This window comes from Mus caroli, chromosome 15 (assembly GCF_900094665.2).
Source record: "Mus caroli chromosome 15, CAROLI_EIJ_v1.1, whole genome shotgun sequence".
NCBI lineage: Eukaryota > Metazoa > Chordata > Mammalia > Rodentia > Muridae > Mus > Mus caroli.
The window spans coordinates 73,384,101-73,406,636 of record NC_034584.1 but is presented as its reverse complement, the minus strand read 5'-3'; the positions used below and the strand labels follow the sequence as shown (position 1 = coordinate 73,406,636).

The window sequence follows — 22,536 nt, the reverse complement described above, 5'->3', positions numbered from 1 at the left end:
GCCTTTGGGAGTACGTATCTCCCCAAAGTTAATGCAACAGTCTTTCTGTTCACCAGGAAGATGAATAATAAGACAGGAAAACAATCAATGTGTGTTAGAAGTTAACTTTTATTAGGAGAACAGGGCACAGTGAGATGTTGACTATGGACTGCAGGTGAGGGGCTCAGCAATCTTACTCTGGGAAGGAGGTATTTGTCTCAGAACAATCCTGCCTCAGCTTCCCCAGTAAAGCCAGCCAAGCAAGCCTTTGAAGACATGTCTGGGGAAACTGTAGCCCAGCAGAGGGGACAGCAGGTGCAAAGGCATGGAAACTGAATGCTTATACTTGGTTGTAGGGAAAGCAAGAGGCCAGTGTTCAGGAAAAGGAGATGAGTTCAGGCGTGCCTGTGGAGGGTGATGCTGGATCAAGGCTGTGCAGAGATCTGCAGATGTTGGCTTCATTTGGAATGGCATGAGGAACTAATTAAGGGTTTTGAGTAAAGTGCCACATGGTTCATCTTGGGTGGGTTCGTTTGTTTGTTTACTTTGGTGCAAAGAATCATACCGAGGGTCTGGTGAATGGTAAGCAAGCATTCCTCCAACGATTTGGATTTTTAAAGGAATCCCTGATTCTTACATTGGCACAAACCCGCCGAGGACAAGGTTGGAAAATCGGGCTGTCTAAGTAGATGCTCACAGTACCTGGGCAGAGCCTGGACCACATGGCAGCAGTTCAGTAGTATGGAGGTCAGAGTCTAGGAATACAGGATGTCCTGCCCAAGCTGATGGGACGAGGGGGAGAGGGAGGGGAGCACTCAAGGATGATTCTAGACTTTCTGGCTTGAAGACTAAAAGCAGGGATTGGGGAATGCTGTGAAGAAGAAACGTGTGTGGAGGGGAAAGCAGCTGAGCCCGCTAAGTAAGAGGCGTCGGTAGACATTTGGAGCTGGAGATAAAAATAAACTTGGTTGCATATTACGCATTTCAGTCATCTGGGTAAGACTGGGACCTCACAAATCAAAGTGGGATAGGGGCTGGAATGACTCCTCTAGAATCGTTTCGTTTCGTTAGGCTGCTAGGAACGAGGTGGGGCAGTTCCACTAGAGCAGTTTCATTTTGCATAAATATACAAAACGTTCCGTGGAAGTCCGTTCCACAGTCTCACACTCACCCTCCCCATCTCAAACGTCAACTAGATTTCGTTTCACCTTCAGCGTTGGCATATACAAAGCTTTTAGAGAATTGAAACTCTAGCTAGCTCGCGAGTGTCCGGGACAGTCTGTATCACGTGGGTCAGACTGTGCATCCCAGGACTGTGGTGGGTGGAACTGGACTAGGAAATCTGGGCCCTGAGTCTCTCGCGGTGCGTTTGCGAGTTGCAAGAGAACCGCACCATTCTCCTGACTTGAGATTGCGCGTGGTGCTTCGCAGCGCGCGGCCCCTTTAAGGCTCGGCGAGTGACCTCAGCCGTGCGCTCCGGCCCCGCCCCCGCCAGCGGCGTTCCGAGTGCGCAGGCGCGTCGCGGCGGTACCCGGCGGGGCTCGGGACGCGCCAGCGGCGGCCGAGATACCGGGTTGCGGCGCCGCCTGCTCCGCCTGCAGTCTCCAGCGCCATGGGCTCCTGAGGTACCAGGGCGGCGGATGCACGGGATGAACGGGGGCCGGGCGGGGGCTGCACCTTGGGGAGAACTCCACTCTGGGGACTTCCCGCGGGGAGGCAGGGACTCGGAGGCCCCCAAGCGGCCCGTGGGTGTGCCCGCTTCGCCAGCGTGGCGGGGCCCTGAGTGTAACCCGACCTGCTCGTGGGGGAGTCGGGGTGGGCGGCGCGGGGCCCAGCCTCTTACCGATGGGACTGTGCGCGCCGCGGTGGGTGTGCTGCAGCCTGGCACGACCGAACGGGGCGGGGAGGCGTCGGTCCCCAGTGCAGTGGCTTTGACCTGGCCCGGTGGTCGGCCCTTGAGGCGGTACATGAGTAAATGGGGGTGTGCGCGCGCTTTGCACACAGGTCAGTAGATTTGAAGGGGGACAGGGATCTGGGGACCCCAGGATGCTGGGTGTTCAAAGGAACCCTAGAGATTGGTTTGGATGTGTGGTGCCTGTTTGCCTGGGCACGCCCTTGGACACCTTGCTTGGATAAGGACTCCGGGGCTAAGGAGCTCCAGGCAATGGCAAAGCTAGGGAGTCTGGGGAACGGGCTCGGATTTTTAGTTTGTATCCTTTCTTGGAGGACTGTATGAGGCGGGACATCTCATCCCTTCCTCCCTTGGAGGCCTTGGTGGGGCAAAGCAGGTGTCTGCCCGCCTGATACCTGGGTGTGAGGTGAAGGTCTATGTATTATTCATCTGGCTGCCAGGTGCTTTATGTAAGGAGAGAAGTAGCAATCTGTGCCCTGGAGGCTAGTGCTGCAGACTCAGCCAACACACACACACACACACACACACACACACACCACCAGCATCAGCAGCAGGGGGAGGTGCAGGTCTCCGAGGTCTGGCTTTCTTGGCTTTCTTGACGGGCTGTTTGCAGCATCCCTCTTCGTGTCAACAAGTTTGGTGGGCACATCTGAGTATCTTGAGAGTTCTGTGTAGGGCCGGAGTTGGAACCCTAGGGTTGGGGAGCCCAAGAAGCTAGACTGGTGCTCACCCCGCACACAGATGTGAAGATCGAGGCATCGAAGAGCTCTTAGGTGCTTGGGGCAGAATCAGAATTGGAAAGAATCACAGGGATTCCAGAAACAGAAGACAAAAGACTGAGAAGTATGGAGGTGGATTCAGTGCTGGGTTGGGGGAGGAGGGACAAGCCAGCAAAAAAAGAAAAAAAAAAAAAAGGAAAAAGAAAAAAAAGGCTTCAGTACAAAGGGACAGTCGAGCCAAAGCTGGGTGACTAACATTCCTCAGAGACTTCTTGCTTTCCATGTGTATTTTCCCGGTTTGTTCTCAGGACAGCTGTGCCAATAAAGTATCGGGCATAGATGTGGGTTAGGAAACTGAGGAGCAGGTCAAGGCGGGTGGGGTGGGACGGGATGGGGATTAGTGACTCCCACGTCAGTGTGGGACTAGTAGGCTCTGGTAGCATTCTTCATCCCTGGGTCTTGCCCAAGTTGCCTTGTAACTTACTGAGCATCTACTTTGTGCCCGGCTGAGGGCTGCCTCCCGGCCCTGCTCTCCCTGATGTCCCTGGGGTAGAACACAGAGGAACAGGATCTAATACCTTCTTCTAGAGGCTCCCAGTCTGCTATGGAGGTGGACATAGATAGCGACCCCACTGGCCAGTGTGGGTGGTGGGGCTCTAAATATTCCCCTAAGAGCCATAGGTGACCTGGGCGTCCTTGCGCAATCCTGGGGGATGCCTTGTAGATTGCTCCCAGGGTGGTGGGGTTGGACTAGGGAGGAGAGAAGAGCTTCCGGGTGGGAGAGGATCAGTGGGCAGCTTGTCCTAGTTCTGTGGACCAGGCCTGTCTGCTGGCTGCTCTCTCCCATTTTTTCCCCCTTTTGGTCCTGTGCACTGGATCGGGGACCTCAGGCACTCTGGGCAGGCAGTGTGCTGCTGAGCCGTGTCCTCAGCCCTCCAGGACTCCCTGCCTTTGAGGCTTTGCTTCTGTTTGCCAGCTGGCCTGCCCAGGCCTCTCCCCAAGAGGGGCTCAGTGCTATTTCCAGTCCCGCTGTGCTCATTTCTCTCCGTGTGCTCCCTGGAGTAGAAGCTGCTAGGCAAGGCAGGGCCCAGGCCTTTCTTGTTTTGAAAGTGAGTAGCAGCGGTGAATGAGACTGGGGATTTGGTGTGAGTGTTGGGAAGCCTGGAGCTAGGCCCTCAGAGCTCTATGTGGGGTCTGCCCCAGGACCTTGGCTGAGGCTTTTTTGGGGGCAGCAGGTGCTTGCTGAATACCTCCTGTGTGCCCTGAATTTGCTGGCCATCAGGGAAGAGAGGCCAGAGACCTGGGTTGTCCCCTGTGAAAGGCTGTGGTTGGCTGAGGTAGCCCAGCACGTGACTAATACATTTGAGACAGTGTTCTACTTGGGGTAGGGAGAGAGGGCACTGAAGGGGCCCAGAGGACAGTAGGAACAACAGCTCGTTTCTTGAGCACTTACCATGTGCCAGGCACAGTTCAAAGTGCTTTCATGAGTTCCCATCCCATCCTCCACTATCCGGTGAGGTGGGGCTGCCACCTTCCCCATCACAGGTCAGTTGGTTCGATCTCCAGGCTTTTCCCCTCTGACCTTTGGTATGCTCAGTGCCTTCTTGGTCCTGGAGTTAGAGGTGGAGCGCGGAGGAGGAGAGCAGGGGCCCCAAGCAGACGTAGAGGCCTGTCATGTCTCCCTCTCGGAGGGTTTTGGTGTGATCCTGGTGTGGTCAACAGAAAGCCTTTGAATGTTTGAGAGGAAGTGACACACATACCCTGTGTTGTGGGGCTGTATCATCACCCTGCATCTTGCTTCCTTCATTCTGGCATGTAACTCCAGGATGACCTGCCTCCTTCCTGTTTGCTGCCCCTTTGGTCCCTGGTGTCTCTTTAGTCTCTGCTCTGTTTTTCTTTTGCATCTTTGGGGCTGAAGGTTACTGTGCCCCAGGCCCTGCTTTCCTGCTGGTCTCTTCTGCTCTCTGTCATTTGGCCCCACTGAACTGAAACTTTTTTGTTCTGTTTTTGTTTGTTTGTTTGTTTTTTAATTGGAGACAAGGTCTCATGTATTCCCGGCAGAACTTGAATCCACTATGTGGCTGAGGGTGACCTTGAACTTCTGACCCTCCTGCCTTTACCTCCCAATACCTAGGATGATATAGGTAAAGTGCCCAGTTTATACGGTGCTGCCACGCCAGGGTGGAATGTCAGCGGCTGAGCCAGCCCTGAACTTGTTTTCTTAAGGATTGAGCCCCTGATTGTCCCAGGTCTCCTGGGCTCTTAGCCTCTCTTGTTGTTACCTTGGGAGGTACGGTCAGTCACGCACCATCCATGTTCAATGAACGCGGTTAGAAGGAGCCAGGAGCCAGGAGTGGAGCCAGGCAAGCTGGATGCAGCCGCCTCGTCTTCCTTTGAGCTCCACGAAGACTTCTTGCTCTACTTTGCCAGTTACCAGGCTGGCTGGATTTGGTGCAGTGACTCGCTGGCCTGCCTGTATGAGGAATTAGGCAGTCATTCCTTCTCTGGACAGAGGCCGTGAGAATGCCCGTGCTTCACTAGGGGTCTTTGCCGAATCCTGCAGAAGCACAGCTGGCGGGGGCGGACTGGCCGTATGTAGGATGTGAGCATGGGAGTTGAGGGAGAAAGCCCAGTGGGTGCTTGAGCATAGGCAGCTGAGGGTTGCGGAATCTGGGCCAGCGAGATGGCTCGGTGAGTAGAGGCGCTTTCTGCGGAAGGCTGATGACCCAGCTTTGATCCCCAGAGCCTGTGGTGGAAGGAGAGACCCAGCTCCTGAAAGTTATCGTCTATCAACTACATGTATGCTGTGGCATACATGTGTACCCGCATGCGCATGCACATACACAACATTAGTAATAGTAATGATAACTAAAATGTAAAGTTAGAGACTTCGTAATCACTTTGAAATGTGAGAGCAGGAGAGGGAGCAAATGTGCTGAGCAGTCCCTGTGACCTGGAAAGAGAATTAGGAATTGCAAGTCAAATCCTTGCATTTGTTAGCACTGGGTCCTTGGGCAGGTCACTTACCAGGTAGAATTCATGGTTCTTAAAATTAAGGTAGCCGGGGCATGGTGGCTCATACCTTTAATCCCAGCACTCTGGAGGCAGAGGCAGATGGGGCTTTGTGAGTTCTAGGATAGCCTGGTCCAGGATGGCCGGACTACATAGTGAGACTTTGTCTCAAACAATAAAGCAATAGATAGATAGATAGATAGATAGATGATAGATAGATAGTTAAAATTAAGCTGGTGGTGTTATTGTACATTATGTATTCCTGTTACTTTGGAGGTTGAGGCAGGAGGATGGGTTCAAGGCCAGCCTGGGGAAGGACAGGATCTGCAGTTTGCCTTATCTGTAGAATGCAAATGCCAGCAGCGTAGACATTATAGGGCTATCATGACACAGTGTTTGCATTAGTGCACAGTATGAGCATGGGAGCCAGAGGGTTAGCCTTGGGTGATGTTCCTCATCCACCTTGTGTTTTGCAACAAGATCTCTCACTAGGACCCGGGGCTCTCAGGCGAGGTAAGCTGGCAGGGAGCCCCAGGGACTTGTCTGTCTCTGCCTTTCCAGTCTGGAATCTTAAGTGTGCATCCACACGCCACGCCTTTCACCCGGGTGCTGGGAATCGAACTCAGGTCCTCAGACTTGTGCGGCCAGTACTTCCCGGACCAAGCTCTCTTTCCTGTTCTCACCAGCTTTTGCTGTTTGCTTGCAGGCTGTTTAATGTGGGGAGCTGCATCCAGCTAGGCAGAGAGACACCGGCAGCAGGACAGTTATAGTTGTCATGGATGCTCTGAGGGGACGTTGTTGCCTGGGCAGAGAAAGTGGGTTTTAGGCAGAGGTGACAGCTTATACAGTGATCTGAATCCGTGTCATAAAACCAACCATGCATCCCTACAGACCAGTGCAGCCGTACAAACTGGTCTGTAGCAGGACTGTCATCCATGTTCATTGAATGTGACTTCTGCCTCCCGGAGGCCAGCCAGGGAAGAAGCAGAGTGGGAGCTCCTAGGCGGGAGGCCTCTGGGTTTAGGTTTCCTCCGTGCTCCTCCTCCCGGCTGGTCCTGCTCTATGAGATGCGAGGTGGAGGCTTGTGCAGCACACTGAGAAGTTGCTGACAGCATTTGTTTCTTCTTCTTTAGAGATTTATTAACTTTTATTTTGTGTGTATGAGTGTTTGCCTCATGCATGCATGCGTCTAGCGTGCCCAGGGAGGTCAGAAGAAGGCATTGGTTCCCCTGGAACTGGAGTTAAAGATAATTGTGAGCTGCCATGTGGCTGCTGGGAACTAAACCTGGGTCCTCTGCAAGAGCAGCCAGTCTGTCTGTCTTCCTTCCTTCCTTCCTTCCTTCCTTCCTTCCTTCCTTCCTTCCTTCCTTTCTTTCTTTCTTTCTTTCTTTCTTTCTTTCTTTTTTTTTTTTTGTTGTTGTTGTTTTTGGTTTTCCGAGACAGGGTTTCTCTGTGTAGCCCTGGCTGTCCTGGAACTCACTCTGTAGACCAGGCTGGCCTCGAACTCAGAAATCTGCCTGCCTCTGCCTCCTGANCCTGGCTGTCCTGGAACTCACTCTGTAGACCAGGCTGGCCTCGAACTCAGAAATCTGCCTGCCTCTGCCTCCTGAGTGCTGGGATTAAAGGCGTGCGTGCGCTTTCTTAAGCACTGAGCCCTGTCTCTCCAGCCCGCAGCTGGCAGTATCCTCAGCAGCCACTCCTGGAACTCTGCTCTTCAAAGCCCCAGAGAGGAGAAAGCCACATGCAGGGGGTGCTCAGGAGCTGGACTGAGCCTGAGCTGTCATGGAAGCATTAGCTCCCGGTCCTAGATGCTGCTGTGATCATGCGCGTGGCCCAAGCTGTGGCTTGATAGCAGCATACAGGCTGGACTCCTCCTGCCTGCAGTCAGCAGTGTCCCACTGCCTGGCATGGAGCTGGCACTGAGTGCAGGTGTGGAGAGTTTCGGGTGTGTGGGGGGGGTGGCAGACAGAACAGCGGATGCTTAACGCACTGCCGCTCAGGAGGAAGCTGAAATTATCCTTGCAGTGTGATGGCACCTTCGTGGGGATCAGAATGGGGTTGTCCTGTTTGTTTCCTTGATTTTACTTATTTTTTTTTGTTTGTTTATTTTGTTTTCTGAGATGGGGTCTCTCTGCATAGTCCTGGCTATCCTAGAACACATCATATAGATCAGGCTGGGCTTAAACTCATTGAGATCCTCTGTCTCTGCCTCCAGAGTGCTGGGATTAAAGGAGTGTGTCACCGTGTCCAGCGATTTAGGTTTCATTTATTTGACAATTTTATTTATTTACTTTAGACGAGGTCTCCTTATATATCCCTGGCTGGTCTGGAACTCCTGACTAGGCTGGCCTCGGACACAAAGATCTACCTGTCTCTTATCTCCCAAGTACTGGAATTAAAGGTGTCAACACCATTCCTGGTTTGATGTTTGTTGAGGCAAGGTGTGATGTAGCCCAGGCTGGCTCGGAGCTCTTTATCTTCCCACCTGCAACTTTTGAGTTCAGGTGTGCACTGCCATGCTCGGCTTAGTACAGGACCGTCTGTTAAGAGTGAGGTTGTATCACTGGAGGCCAGCAGTGCCCAGTGTCTGCCTACAGGGGGCAAGGGAAGTCTCGGGCTTGTGTGAAGGCAGGAAGCCCAGCAGACACCTCCTTTTCCTTCTCTGAGCTGGAAACCAGAGGGGAAGATCCCACCCAGAAAGCCTTTGTGCCTGACCCGAGTCACTTCCGGCTCTTCAGTGTGTTGGAGTCCCTCAAGAAGAGCTGAGCACTGACTTGGAGAAGCTCTGCATAAAGATAAGCTGTGTGGCCAGCGCTAGTGGAGGGCCCCTGCTGATCAAAGCCACCCTGGGCTATGCGGACTCCATTTCAGCTTCTCCATGATTCCCCGTAGAAGAAGGCGTCGCTGTTGAGTTGATGTTCGTTCTAGGTAGGAGCTTACAGGGTTTCACTATTCACTGAGCATGGGTCACAAGTATTTGCCTAGGCTGGCCACAGGTTGAGAAAAGTGAAGGTCCTGGCGCTTTGTTTGAAGTTCAGTGGGAGAAATTGCCTCTATCCTGGGATGGCAAAAAAAACAAAAAACAAAAAACAAAAAACAAAAACAGGAGCGATGGCCTTGAGCAGGCCGCTTGCTGTGTCTAAGCTCACAGTGGGCATCTGCTCATCTTCCTGTGCTGGGTGGGTTCCCAGGTCAGAAAGGCTGGTCACCAGGGTGAGAGCCAGGTTGGCAGGTCTCATGGTTGTGAAGAAGGGCGTACACACACCCCTGTTTCTTTCACAGCCTGAAGTCTGGGCAGAGATCTTTTGAAGACTGTTTCTCTTGCTAAGACTATCGGGTCCTTTACCTGGGTGTCAACAGCCCATCCCAAGATGTTGACACCTCTCAACAGCCTCAAGAGAGGCTGCTCCCCTCTCTTCCCATCCCTCCTGAAGTAATTACATTCGTCACCCCAGAAGGGTGATTTTCAGATCACACAGCCTCTCTACCCCGAGGGACATACACCTCTATTTTTCTTCTTATGGACAGGCTACATGTTCCTGTGGCACATGGCAGAGGACCTCCACTCTACAGAGCGCAGCTGTTCTCCAGGGCCCGTGGTCATTTTTAGAAAAGCTCTGAAGGCGCTGCCATAGCTGTTGTAGCCTCTGGTCTCCATCTCTGTTCATCCTGTGAGCAGCGAGGGGGATCTCAGCAGCACTCAGTGTGGGTGTCTACACTGCACAGTGATGAGTGTTGGCAAAAATGTGTGGTCGTTTTTATATTATTAATATTGCCATGTAATCACTCTAATTCTGTCCTCAATATGATCTGTGTAGGGCTTTGCAGACTACACTTCCCAGTGGCCTGGGCCCTGAGAATTCTTACTCTGTAGATGGAGAGGCTGAGACTCAGAGGGTGAAAGGCCTGTGGTCCTCAGAAGAAAGCAGGCCTTTTGGATCTTCCTGATCTGAGTGGCCACCATATTGCTCTCCCTGAGAGAGATCACAGCCTCTTGGGAAAGCCTGGCACACCTTGCCAGAAGTAGAAAACTGTAATGAAGGACCTGGTTGATCTGTAGGGCTCCTGCCTGGGGTGGGCTGAGACAAAACTGTGTGGGTGTGGTTCACAGTAGGTGGAGAGGAAGGCAGGACCTTCAGATAGTGGGTCCATGTGGAGCTCACACAGAGGCCAGGGACACAAGTAGATGACATAGCCCTGGGGTAGAGTGAGTCTTCTCAAGTGGCTTGGGGTCCTGTCTTACGTTCTGGAAGGCATTGTATGATGCATGAGTATTCTGACATATGTGGCTTAAGGTTGCAGGAACATAGCAATCTGGACTTGCTAAGGCTGAATCACTGCTTCGTGAAGTAGCTGCTCTAGTGCCGGATGTCTCTGTGGGAGCAGAGTGTGTGTGTGTGTGTGTGTGTGGACTGTCTGGGTCCCTCTCGCAGAGGTCTCCCCCACTCAGCTGGGGCCAGGAGGCCTTCCCTTTCATCCACACTTTCTAGTGGCTGGGTTTGATTTGGGGAAGAGGAGGAAGCCCCCGTCCTGCTGTCCTCAGCTGCCCTCATTCTCAGGGAGGACACTTGGATTCCTACCTGAGACTGCCCCCCATCCTCTATGACAGGCTGGCTAGAGGGTGATGCTTAGATCGGGTGGCTTTTGGGCACATGGGTTATGTAACAGTTAGTGATGGACCAGGAGCAGGGAGGGTGAATGTCATGTAGTGTGAGTGTTTGCATGACTGTGATGTCCCACAGCTGTGACAGGGAGTGTGATACACGGTGCTTTTCTTACCCGTGGGAAGGCTAGACTGGAAGTTAGAGACCCTTGGGTCTCTGTCTGACTCTTCCCTACTGGGCCACCACCTGATGCTCCCCTGCATACATCAGTTACAGCTGGGTGTCTTGGTGACCCATTTATGTCCACCAGGGCATCAGAGCTGGAGCTGGGGAGGGCTGGCAGTCTAGGTCTAGCCTTTTCATTCTTCCTTGTGACCGAGCTGGGGACAGTCACTGGAGCTTATGTACGGCTAGGCAAGGGCTCTCCTGCTGAGCTGCACCCTCATCCCTGAGTCTCCCCATATGTGCACGTAAGGAGAGCTAGTTCACGGATGGGCAGAACACTGAGCGAGTTGGGTCTGATCTCGGTCCAGTACCACCTCCTCACCCAGAGCCCTTTTTGTTGAAAACTCAGCTTTCCTCTGCCATTTCTTCCCCCACCACAAGTGCCATTGCCAACACTAAGATTCAGTTCCTAGGTGAACAACTTAAGCGTACTCCGCCTCGGCCTTGACTTGTCTGCAGTATGCATTTCTGGACCTCCAGAAGCTGCATGAGGAATTGGCCTGCGGGCGTGATACTCTGTGAGCAGAGTGATGGGTTACACAGCTGGGCATGGCTGCTGCTTTGTAATAGCCAAGAGCTGGACTCACCCTCGATGTCTCTGTCCAGGGAGACACAAAGAAATGATGGCCTGTCTGACCATGGACTATTGTGCAGTCACAGCAGAGGCCATAGAGGGGTCAGGGCTGTTGTAGACAAACCGCTGAGTGAAAGCAGCCACTGGAGGGGGCCATGTCCAGAAGCCCCTCTGTAAAGTGAAGGAAGTGTTCCGGTGTGTAGATGGTCCCTAGGCAGCCACAAGAAGCTGGGACCATGACATCTCTGGGGTGGAGTGCGCTGTGCTGGCCATTGCTTGCTGATTGTCCTTTGTGCCTTTTTCACCTCCAAAAGAACGGGGACTCCCAAGCCTGCCTAGAGCTGGCTCCAAACTCCTAGGTTCAGTCATCTTCTGACCTCAGCTTCCTGAATGCTACCAGGCCTGGCTCCCCTTGTACTTCTGATGGCTGAAATGTGAATGTTATATCCCTTGAAGAAAATCAAACAGGATTAACTGAACTCCCCACTTGCCCAGTGTAGGCGGCCAGTCCAGGCCACCCCTTCAAAGGCAGCCGGCCTCACTTAGGCCCTGACCCCATCCAGTGAACTTGGTTTTCACAGAATATCTGAGCAGGGTTGGGGTTCCTTAGTAACGAGGACCTCTAGCTCCTCCCCTGCTGTTGGCTGGCTTTGGCACTTTTAAACCCCTGCTGTGGTCATTGAGCTTCCTCTGAAACCTTCAGGGCTTTCCCTGTGGGCAGCTAACACACTGGGTGTCCCAGGCCCCTCTGTGGTGGCTCTGGATCCATGCTTTCTGGAGAAGCTGGCTTTCGCGCTGTTGGCGTCCCTGACGCTGCACCTCCACGCCTGTGCTCCCTCGCCCAGCACCTTGGCTGCTGCCCTCTGACCTTCCCACAGCCATGGCTATTCCCTGCTGCTATCACTTGGGACTTTCTCCACTATGTCCCAGGCACCTGACTCTTCCCTGGGACTCCTTGTGGTCACTTGCTGTCCCAGGTAAGGATGCTCACAGCTCGGCACCTGGGATTCGTTCTGCTTGGTTTGAGCGTCTGGTGCGTGGCTTCTCTGGTCTCTGTGGTGCCTGGCTTCTTCTCTCCATGTTAGTGAGAGCATCCAGCTTTGTAGAATAGTCCTTTGTTCTTTTTCACTGCTGCGGAGGTATCCACTGGCTGATTTTGACACTGTGTGGCCCTCCCTGTGGGGACAGGCATCTGTGCTGTGGCCTCTTCTGCTCTTGTCTTGAGCCCCTTGCACACTCTGTTGTGGGTGTGCACCAGGACGGGCCGCCTGCTCACTCTGTACGTGTAAATGAAATTTGTTGTTTGGGGTTGGCCATCTACTGACCCTGCACTGAGACTTGTGCTGACCCCCCAGGGAAAGGCACCTGTAGTAGTCTTTGTTTAGAAAGCCAGCTCCCAGAAGGCAGTGGGGAGGTTGGGGTTCAGGATTCTGCAGCCATGTACTTGCTCAGTGGTAGATGGGACACTGGGTAGTTAGAGAGGCTCCAAAGCTCAGCCCTACAGACCGCACGCTGATCTGTTTGTATTCAGTGTGGAAGATAACCGAGTAACCAGAGGTCAGTCTGGTTCATTTGAAAACCAAAACCCTGAACTCTGGGCTGCATGATGGTTCACACTCTTACTCCCAGCTCTCTGGGGGCAGAGACGGGCTTGCCTTGTCTACATAGAGAGTTCAAAGTTAGCAAGGCTACTCTGTCTTAGAGAAGACAAACCCAAAAGACCCCACTACAGAACTGGAGAGGTGGCTCAGTGGTTCAGAGCACTTGCTGATGTTGCAGAGGATCCAGGTTCCACTTCTAGCACCCACATGGTAGCTGAAAACCATCTGAACTCCAGTTCCAGGGAGCTGTTGCCCTCTCCTGACCTCCACGGGCACTAGGCATGCACGTGGTACACAGATATAACATGCAGGCAAACATTTACACACATACAATCATAGAAATCACAAAACAACAACAAAACTCCAAAGAGACCCAAAGCAAAATCACTGAATTCAAGGCAGGGTTAAGTGATTCCCCAGGAACTGAAGGGCTTAGAGTCCCCTATTGCTGCCTCTGCTTCTGATTCCCCCCCCCCCCGGACCCCCCCTACTCCCCCCAGCACAAACAGGCCAGGGTTGGATAAGTTCTCTGCTTCAGGCTCCAGTGGGAATGCGGGCCTGGTGGGGGGAGGGAGGCGTGTGTGTCTTGATGGGAATAGTATTGTGGGAGAGGTGGACCTCTGGCCTGTTGTGAGGCATGTGACCTTTTTTCAGAAGACTCACCAAGCAAAGCTGCCAGCTGCTGGCCAGCCACTCTTTGCTCTAATCCCCTCTGGAGAAGGGCCAGTGTGTGGGCTGATGTCTGTCTCTGATGTGGGCCGGCTTCCCTCCAAAGGCAGCCACTTGGAGGTTGGTCAAGCTAAGCAGCCCCTCCACCCCCCAGGTCTAAGAGCCCCTCATTCCCAGGCTACAGGCCCAGATGCAGTGTTCAAGGGAGCCCCTATGGGGAGAAGGGAGGAGGCCTGTAAAAATGGACTTCCTCCAGGGGATGAGACAAACAGAACAACATTCCAGAGGAGTGCCTGCCCGCCTGTTGCCAGTGCAGCCTGGCCTGAGGGGGGCCGATGGATGCCGGGGCGTGACCTTCCTGGCTACAGCTTGGCAGGGCTCTGCTCTGAAATGAAATGAATGAAAATCTGGCTGGGTGTTGTGGCTCATGCTTGTAAACCCAACACTCAGGCTGAGGCAGGAGGATTACCCTGACTTCAAGCTGGCTTCAGCTACAGTGAGACCTTGTCTCCAAAAGGGGAGAGGTTTGGGGTGAAGTGAGGCTGGAGGGAGGGTTAGGTGGTTAGGAGTGATTTCTGCAAGCACCACCATGAGGACCTGAGTTCAGATCCTGTCACCCACTGAACAAGCTGGCTGTGGTCTCTATGCACAAGTCATCTCAGAGGCAGGAGGCTACACACACGGTACACACATACATACCATGCTACACACACACACACCAAGTATGCATATACCATATTCACACGCACATATTACATACGCACATATGCATATATATACCACACATATACCGTAGACACACCATACACATTATATAAATACCCCGTATATACCACACATAAACATCATACACACATATACCATATACAAACACGCACACTGCACACACCCACAAGATTTAAAGAGAATCAGAGACCAGAAGTAGGGCCAGGCTGGGCTCAGCAGCTGGTGGGAATGTGATACCCCACCACACCCCTCTGTGATGGGAGGATGCAGTTGTGTGAGATCAGTAATAGTGATGGCAGCAGCAGCATGCAGTACTTGAGTCTTGTTTTTTCCTGGAAGCGCCTCTGGCTTGGGCGTGGCTGTGTGCCCTTTGTGCCAAGCAGAGAGAGGTTGCATAATTTGTCTCTGACACACAGCTAGAGTGGCAGAGCTTGGAGTCAGGTGTTGGTGATGTGGCTCCAGGGCTCAAGGTTGAAGAAGGGCCGGGCAGTGTGGTGAGGGCAGTGTGGTGAGGGCAGTGTGGTGAGGGCAGTGTGGTGAGGGCAGTGTGGTGAGGGCAGTATGGGGAGGGCAGTGTGGAGGGGGCAGTGTGGGGAGGGCAGTGTGAGGAGGCTGTCCTCACAGAGGGACAGCGGCCTGTCTTCCCAGAGGAGGCTGCAGACATGGTGTGTGTCGGAGGAGGGGAAGTTTCCTGAGTGGGTTCCTGGGTTTGACATAGTTCATTTCCCAGGGCCTGGTTGAAATGTGTTCCAGACTCGCCTTCCCACTTCCCTCCGATTCTAGGCTCTCAAGCCTCTTCTGGGTCACATCCCGCTCCCTTGACCCTCTGGTGTAAGGCGGAGAGGACAGTGTATTGGCTACCCCCTGTTTTAAGAGCTGGGTTACCCCAAGCTTGTTTCCTTCTTTCCCATTAACCACAGGCCTGAGGCTCAACATGAGCCCTGTCCTTTGTCATGGCCCCAGAGGGTCTCTGCCCAGAGCACTCATCTGTCTGGGTGCTCTGACCAGTTAAGTCTCCTTTGCATGTTGCCAAGGCCTTTGTGAGCTGCACAGTGTCTGTCATATGTGGCCTGTTCAACTGCTCCTGAGTGAGGCCTTGTTGGCACAAGCCTACCGAAACATCAGGAGGGCACGGGCTGGCTCCATACCATTGTCCATGCCGTGTCCATGTCCCCAAATCAGTGTTCAGCAGATACATTCCAGCCTCGTGTCACTGTCATCCAGCCAGATAGCATGATAGCGGAAAAGACTGTGGATCTGACAGAAGGTGGCCATGTGTAGGCAGTGGGGGACAGGGCAGAACATTCCAGTCCCCAAAGCAGGTGCCCTGAAACATGAACTTTGACCTCCAGAAGTTTACAGTGTTGTCATGGAGAAGTCAGGTGTGAGCCCACCTGAGGTGTCTCTAACTCAGGGAACTTCCTCATTCTGACAGTGACTCGCCCCTTGCTTGAGTGACAGCTGGTGACAGAGTCTGTTTTCATAAACTTGCCTTCATGGTGTTGTGCCTCTGCACCGCTGTAATAGGTCCATTGCTCTCCTTGGTGTGGCCTTCTCAGGCTAGAAGACAGTGGATGTAATCCAGCTTCCATCCTTTGCTCTCTCCATACCTCCTTCCAGCAGAGCACTCCTGCTCAAGCCAAGCCTCAAAGAGTCAGCAGTGTGGAGGGTCCAGGTGACAGAGTCCACAGAGCGTGCTGGGTGGCTACAAGGCCAGGCTCTGCATTGCTCAGTAGCTTGCAGTTGCCTCTTCCCATGTCCCTACTGCGTGCCTGGCATCATGGACCTAGAGAATGTGGGAAACAGGAATGCTGAGCGAGCAGTAAGCACTGCCTGGTTCTGCTGGAGTGGGCGGAGCACAGTCAGGTTCTGCTGGAGTGGGCGGGACCCAAGGTGGTGGTGATGTTTTTGGTGAGGTGAGAGTTAGTGGTCTTGTTACCATAACGATCAGGACAGAGGTGAAGCCCCTGGGCACTCAGATATGTGCTCACCTCACACATGTAGGGTGACAGGGCTTCTGCTGTTGAGGCTCAGACAGGAGGCCAGAGGCCTTGGTCGCTGGGGAGCCCACTCCTGTCGGTGCTGAGTAGTTTGGGGGGAATGTTGTAAGTGTGGAAGTCAGTCCTTGTGTTGCAAAGCCTCCCTAGCCATGTTCCTTCGCCAGCACAGGAGACTCCAGATCTTGCAGAAACCCCAGAAGTTCCTCCTTAGTCAGCAGCAGACTCATTTTGCAGCCAAAATCTGACCTGAATTGCTTGAGACTAATTATAACCTTTAGAGGTTTTACCGAGGCAGGTGAGCTACGTTTTTCTCTATGGGAGTGCTGTGCATGGCAGGTTTGGGGGGTCGCCTAGACCCCGGTGTGAATGCCAGACCATGTGCAGTACTATAATCTATTTATTTACTTACTTACGCATTTAATTTTGTTGAAACAATCTTACACACCCCAGGCTGGCCTCAGCTCACTGTGTAGCCAACACTAGTCTTAAACTTCTAAGCCTTCTGTGGGATTACAGACCTGAGCCCCCACATCTGGTTTATGTAGTACTGGGAGTGGAACTTAGGGTGCCGTTCTAAGCAACAGTTCTACCCACAGAGCCAGGTTTCTAGCCCTACACTGTACCTTTTGAAAGTGTGCACACTTCTGGTTGCTAACCTTTTGCCTCAGAGGCCATGGCAACAGGACAGTACACGCCTTTGCTCTGCTCCCAAGATAAACACCTGCTCACCTGTTCAGGTCCAGCTCGGTAAGGTTCAGACTCCAGCTCTACCACCCGACTCAGGGTCGGGGTCAAAGTGCCAGCTTGCCCCAAACTGGCCTCCTCCGAGTTGCAGGTTGTCAGGCAAATGGTGGGAGGTGGGGTGACAGCACTTAAGGCAGAGGGGCCACTGGGGAACCAACCAGTGCTTGGCTTTACTGTCTGTGTGATCTGAAGCCTGGGGGCTGGGGGACTAAGGGACTGTGCTGGGATCAGTTAGCACAGAGACTGCAGAAAGACACAGCGTCAGTGGCCGTTGGCTAGCTGTACTATTGATTACACACCTTTAACAGCAGTCGAACCCCCGAACTTGCCATACTTTTAATCCCAGCACTGGGGATGGAGAGGAGACCTGGTCTAAAAACAAAACAAGCAAAAACCAAACTTGGGCTGTAAGGTAGCTCAGTGGGTAGAGACCTTTCTGTTGCGATCATAAGGACCCGTGACTGGCTCTCCAGCACCTTGTAAAAAGCCAGATGTGGCCTTGCATATCGGTAACCCGGCTTGCTGTCATTCTAGCCAGAAAATAGTGAGCCCCAGGTTCAGCGAGGGACCTGTCCCAAGAGAGAAAGGCCAAGAGCAACAGAGGACACCTGACAGCCTCGTCTGGTCTCCGCCCGTGTGCACATGGTGCACACATGTGGCACATGTACACAGATAAACAAACACCAGGGCTTTTGAGTGTGGGTTTTGGTGTACTGGTAAGTTTTTGCAAAATCACCCTTCCTGCTACCCTTTATCTGTAAGATCCATTCCACATAGAGGTCAGAGGGCAAGCTGATGTCATGAGCCTTAAAGTTGGAGTCATTGATAGCACAGGCCTTCTGGCTTCCTTGGCTGGCGTGTTCAGGGTGGGCGAGCTTTGGCGCTGTGGAGGGAGCATCTGGAAGGCCCGACCCTGCCTTCCCCGATAGAGCTCCCTGCGCATGCCCCTGTGGCTGTGCAGGCCACAGCTGGGGCCAGTGCTTCTGCCTTGGCTCACACTCACTGTTCCGCTCACTGATCCATCTCAGCCACTGACTGTACAAAGGAGCTGTCAGAATTAGCTGGCACATTTCCATTTCCTCTGTCAGTCAGATGGTTTTTATAAACCAAACAGAGGCATTTGCTTCAGAGTCTCTAACATGGGCATTCAAAACACTCAGATTCACTGGGAATTTTTTTGTTTGTTTTTGTTTTTGTTGTTGTTTTTCAAAACAGGGTTTTTTTGGTTTTGTTTTGTTTTTTCGAGACGGGGTTTCTCTGTATAGCCCTCGCTGTCCTGGAACTCACTCTGTAGACCAGGCTGGCCTCAAACTCAGAAATCCGCCTGCCTCTGCCTCCCGAGTGCTGGGACTAAAGGCGTGCGCCACCACACCCTGCTGAATTTTTTATTTTTAATCAGCTAAACAATTCTATTTCATAGTATCTTAGGAGTACAGATTTGAGATTTTTTTTTCAATTGATGCCAGATAACACTGTTTTTGGTCCCAAAGCCCTGCATAGAGCCTTCCTCGCTTGATGTTTCTGAGGGTGTCATCTCTCAAAACAGCAGCACTGTCCTGTGAAGGAATGTCACAAAGGCATCTGAGGACATTTTGAAGGCAGTCCTAGGAAGCTTGCATAGAGGCAGTGTAGAGCTAGTGTCTGTGCATGGGGACATTTGCTGCTTCCTTTCCAGTGTCTAGGACGGAAGCGCCTGGCGCTGAGGCCAGCCTCAGTTTTTGCTTGCCGGGTTTGGCCACTCAGATGCTTTTCTGCAAGATAGGGAGACAGTCTCTCCTTTGGGTCTTGGCTCGGTCACTGGGTCTCAGCTTTGGTGGAGGTTTTGATGTTCTGCCTTCATTACGGTTTGATGGACGGCTCCTTACGTGCTGACGAGCCGTCCCTCCCTCACCCTACACTGGGTTTCTGTATGACCAACCTCACTAACCTTTCTCTCTTCCCTTAAAAGCACCCCAAGCTGGATGCTGGGCTTATGCTCTGAGATGCTGCTCAGGAAGAATTTTTTTCTTCCTTCCTGAGATAGAATCTCATAGAGCCCAGTCTGGCCTTGAACTTGCTTTGTAGCAGGAGATGACCTTGAACCTTGTTTCCAATTCTCTGGGGTGCTCAGAGCCAAACCTAGGGCTTCAGGCATGCTAGGCAAGCACTCTACCAGCTGACCTTTGCCCCAGCCCAGGAGGAGCCCTTGAACACAGGACACAAGAATTTAAGGCCAGGCTCTGGCAGTGGAGATGGGGGTGTGGCTATAGCACCATGGTAATTTTTTTAACCCTTGTAACAAGCCAGTATGCGTCTCTGCATGCTGTAGACTTTAAAGATCTATTTTAGGCTAGGGAGAGGACTCAACAGTTAGCACTTGTTCCTCTTGCAGAAGACCCAGGTTCATTTCTCAGCGCCCACAACCATCTGTAACTGTGCTTCCAGAGCATCTGACACTATCTTGTGGTCTCTTAAGAGCACCCGGTCCACATGTGGTGCACCTGACATTAATACAGGTAAAATACTCATACACATAAAATACAATCTTAAAAAAGTAAAATCTAAAAACAGAAAACAAAGCCAGATACAAAAACAAATGCTCTGTTTGAAACAAATTGAGACCCACAGGAGGTTCAGACCTGGGGTAGAAGGTGCAGGCTCCTTCCATGGGTGACATCCTCCTTGACTGTAGCTACATCAGAGTGGTTCCCTGAGGGCAGCGCAGTGGGGACCGGGCTGAGAGGCTCACTCGGTTCTGTATTGTTACCTCAGGGAGGGCACGTGTCTGTGTAGTTCTGCATGGCTCATTTCGTGTGGATTTATGGACTCATCATGACTTCTCATCCCTGGAGGAACCTGCCTGCACCACACTCCCTCTCACTGTCCCTGGTCTCTGCCAACTGTGCCCTCATCATCATCAGCTGCACCTTTATAGCTCTGTCACGTTGAAAATGGTCTATAAACAGACTCAGACAGTTTCTGACTTTGGGATTGGCGACTTTAACTAAGCATAATGCTCTCCAGGCAGCCCAGTGCTGTATGTATTGATAATGCTGTATATATTGATAATGCTGTATGTATTGATACTTAAAAAAAAATTCCTTCTTTTGGCTAGGTTTCCAGTACTGTGACTTCTCTGGTTTTGAGCAGGTCTTAAGTTCAGTTAGAAAGCTGTTGGTCACTGCCGCAGTATTCGTGCCATTACCGAATCCGTAGGGTTGTGGTGCCGTGCTGGTTGTTGTGGTGATTCCTGGGCATCGTAGCCTGGTAAGACCGTTGTTGGTCATGTCCCCCCTCCCCACTTCTAACATCTATTTATTTGGACTGGAGAGATGACTCAGCGGTTAAGAGTACTAGCTGCTCTTCCAGAGGTCCTGAGTTCATTTCCTAGCAACCACATGGTGTCTCACAACCAACAAATGGGACCCAGTGCCCTCTTCTGGTGTGTCTGAATACAGCTACAGTGTACTCATATAAATTTATTTATTTATTTAATGTATGAGTGCTCTCTCTGTATTGCATGTACACCTATGTGCCTGAAGAGGGCATCAAATCCTGTTACAAATAGATCTGTGAGCCACCATGTGGTTGCTGGGAATTGAACTCAGGACCTCTGGAAAAGCAGCCAGTGCTCTTAACCACTGAGCCATCTTTTCAGCCCCCATATCCTCTTTTGAAAGCTTGTATATAATGCCATGGAAGCTAGTTCTTGAGGAAGCATTCAGGCCAGTTCCAGCTCGGAAACTCTGGGCCCTATGTTTGAGGTATATGGTGTCTTTAGCAATAAGGGCTTAACTTCCACTTCTGGAGGGCAATAGCAATAGGCTGAATGTTTTAAGAGTCTCTTGAATAGCCCTGCCTAACAGAGAGGGCTTCTTTCTCCTAGTGTTGGGGCTGTGGGTTTTTTGTTTTTTGTTTTTCTTTCAAAACCGGGTTTAGCCTGTATTCTGTAGCTCTGGCTGTCCTGGAACTCACCTTGTAGACCAGTCTGGCCTCAAACTCAGAGATCCATTGGCCTCTGCCTCCCAAACTCTGGGATTAAAGATGTTTATCACCATGACCAGGCAGACACTCTTTTTTAATGCTGAGAAATAGTCTCAAGCTCTGGATGTAGTGGTTTATTCTATATTCACTTGTTGACAGACATTTGGGCTATTCTCTTATTATAGCTCAAGAGTTCCCGGTTATAGTCCATCAAGGTAAAGACGTCAAGGCATCTGGAGCTTGAAGCAGCTGGTCAACATTTTAGCAGTCCAAAGAAGCCAGTGAATACATGTGTGCTTGTTTTTAGCTGCTTTCTCTACTGTTAGACCAGTCAGATCTCCTGCCTAGGGAATGGTGTCACCTAGAGTGGGCAAGTCTTTCCATATCAATTAACACAATCCCCTTCAGCCCGGCTTAAAAATCCCATCTTCCTGGTGATTCCAGATTTATCAAATTTTGACAGTTCTGACAATTTCGCAGTGGTTATGAATACCCAAGTTCAAGCGATCTACCTGCCCCAGCCTCCTGAGGGCTGGGACTACTGGGCTGGGCTGCCACACCAAGCTGCATGGTTGAGTAAGAAATGGCCTGACAGTGTTCTGCTGTATCTTCATGCCAGTGTTGCACACTGTGTGTGAGGTTCAGTTTCTCTGCCTCCTTGCCAGCATTTGCATCAACACTGTCTCTCATTGTGTAGTTCTGGGGATACTTCTCTGTGGTTTTCATTTTCTTCTCTATTGTCTGATGATGTGCACACCGTCTGCATATCAACCTAGCCAATGCTCTCTTCAGATTGGATGGTACAGTTGAACTTTTGACTGTTGCCCCGGTTTGTGCTGCAGGCACACCCACCCCGCTACTCCACAGTGCCGCAGCTCTCACAGTATTAACATTTCACTCTTTTCTCCTCTTTCTCAGAGTGGTGGTGGTTCACACCTTTAATCCCAGCGCTTCAGAGGCAGAGGCAAGCAGATCTCTCAGTTCTAGGCCAGCCTTATCTACAGAACGAGACAGCCAGGGCTACATACCCAGAGAAACAAAACAAGAAGGTCTATCTGTTATTGTTTAAGAGATTCCCCTCGCCTCCAGGTTTTTGGAAAGGTCTCCCTATGTTTCTACTTTTTTTTTTTAAAATATTTATTTATTTATTTAATGTAAGTACACTGTAGCTGTCCTCAGATGCACCAGAAGAGGGCATCAGATCTCATTACGGGTGGTTGTGAGCCACCATGTGGTTGCTGGGATTTGAACTTCGGACCTTCAGAAGAGCAGCCAGGTGCTCTTACCCACTGAGCCATCTCACCAGCCCATGTTTCTACTTTTTATACAGTTCATTCTGTATGTTTCCTTCTGTGGGCTATGCTCTGCTGTTAAATCTTGCCCACCTCCTGGCTTCAAAGGTTATTTTCTTTATGGGTTTTGGTTCTTTGGTTTTTTAAGACAGAGTGTCTCTAATGTAGCCCTGACTGTCCTGGAATTGGCTCTGCAGACCAGGCTGGCCTCAAACTCAGATCCACCTGCCTCTGCCTCCTGAGTCCTGGGATTAAAGGCTGGAGAGAGGGCTTAGCAGTTACCAGCACTCATGGCTCAGCAGAGAACCTAGGTTTGATTTCCAGCAACCATATGGAGCTTACAACCAACCAACTGTAATTCTAGTTCAATTACAGAATAGGTGCCCTATTCTGACCTCCCAGGGTACCAAGTACACATGTGGTGCCTGTACATACATGCAAGCAAAATACTCTTGCAATTTACACATTTTTATTTATTTATTTATTTATTTATTTATTTATTTTGGTTTTTTTTTT

At 51.6% G+C, this 22,536-nt stretch overlaps 1 protein-coding gene across 3 annotated transcripts in view; it reads left to right on the top strand.

The window, feature by feature from the left end:
* The first annotated feature begins 1,491 nt into the window (after positions 1-1,491).
* Tmem184b (transmembrane protein 184B) overlaps positions 1,492-22,536 on the top strand; it is a 44,218-nt gene continuing 23,173 nt past the window's right edge. The window contains exon 1 of one of the 3 annotated variants that reach the window (XM_021183044.1): positions 1,492-1,604. The gene's annotated coding sequence lies outside the window, so the exon portion shown is untranslated. Of the gene's footprint in view, positions 1,605-8,222; positions 8,551-22,536 lie in introns of those variants that run through there. The other 2 variants (XM_029469801.1, XM_029469802.1) reach the window with 2 other exon arrangements.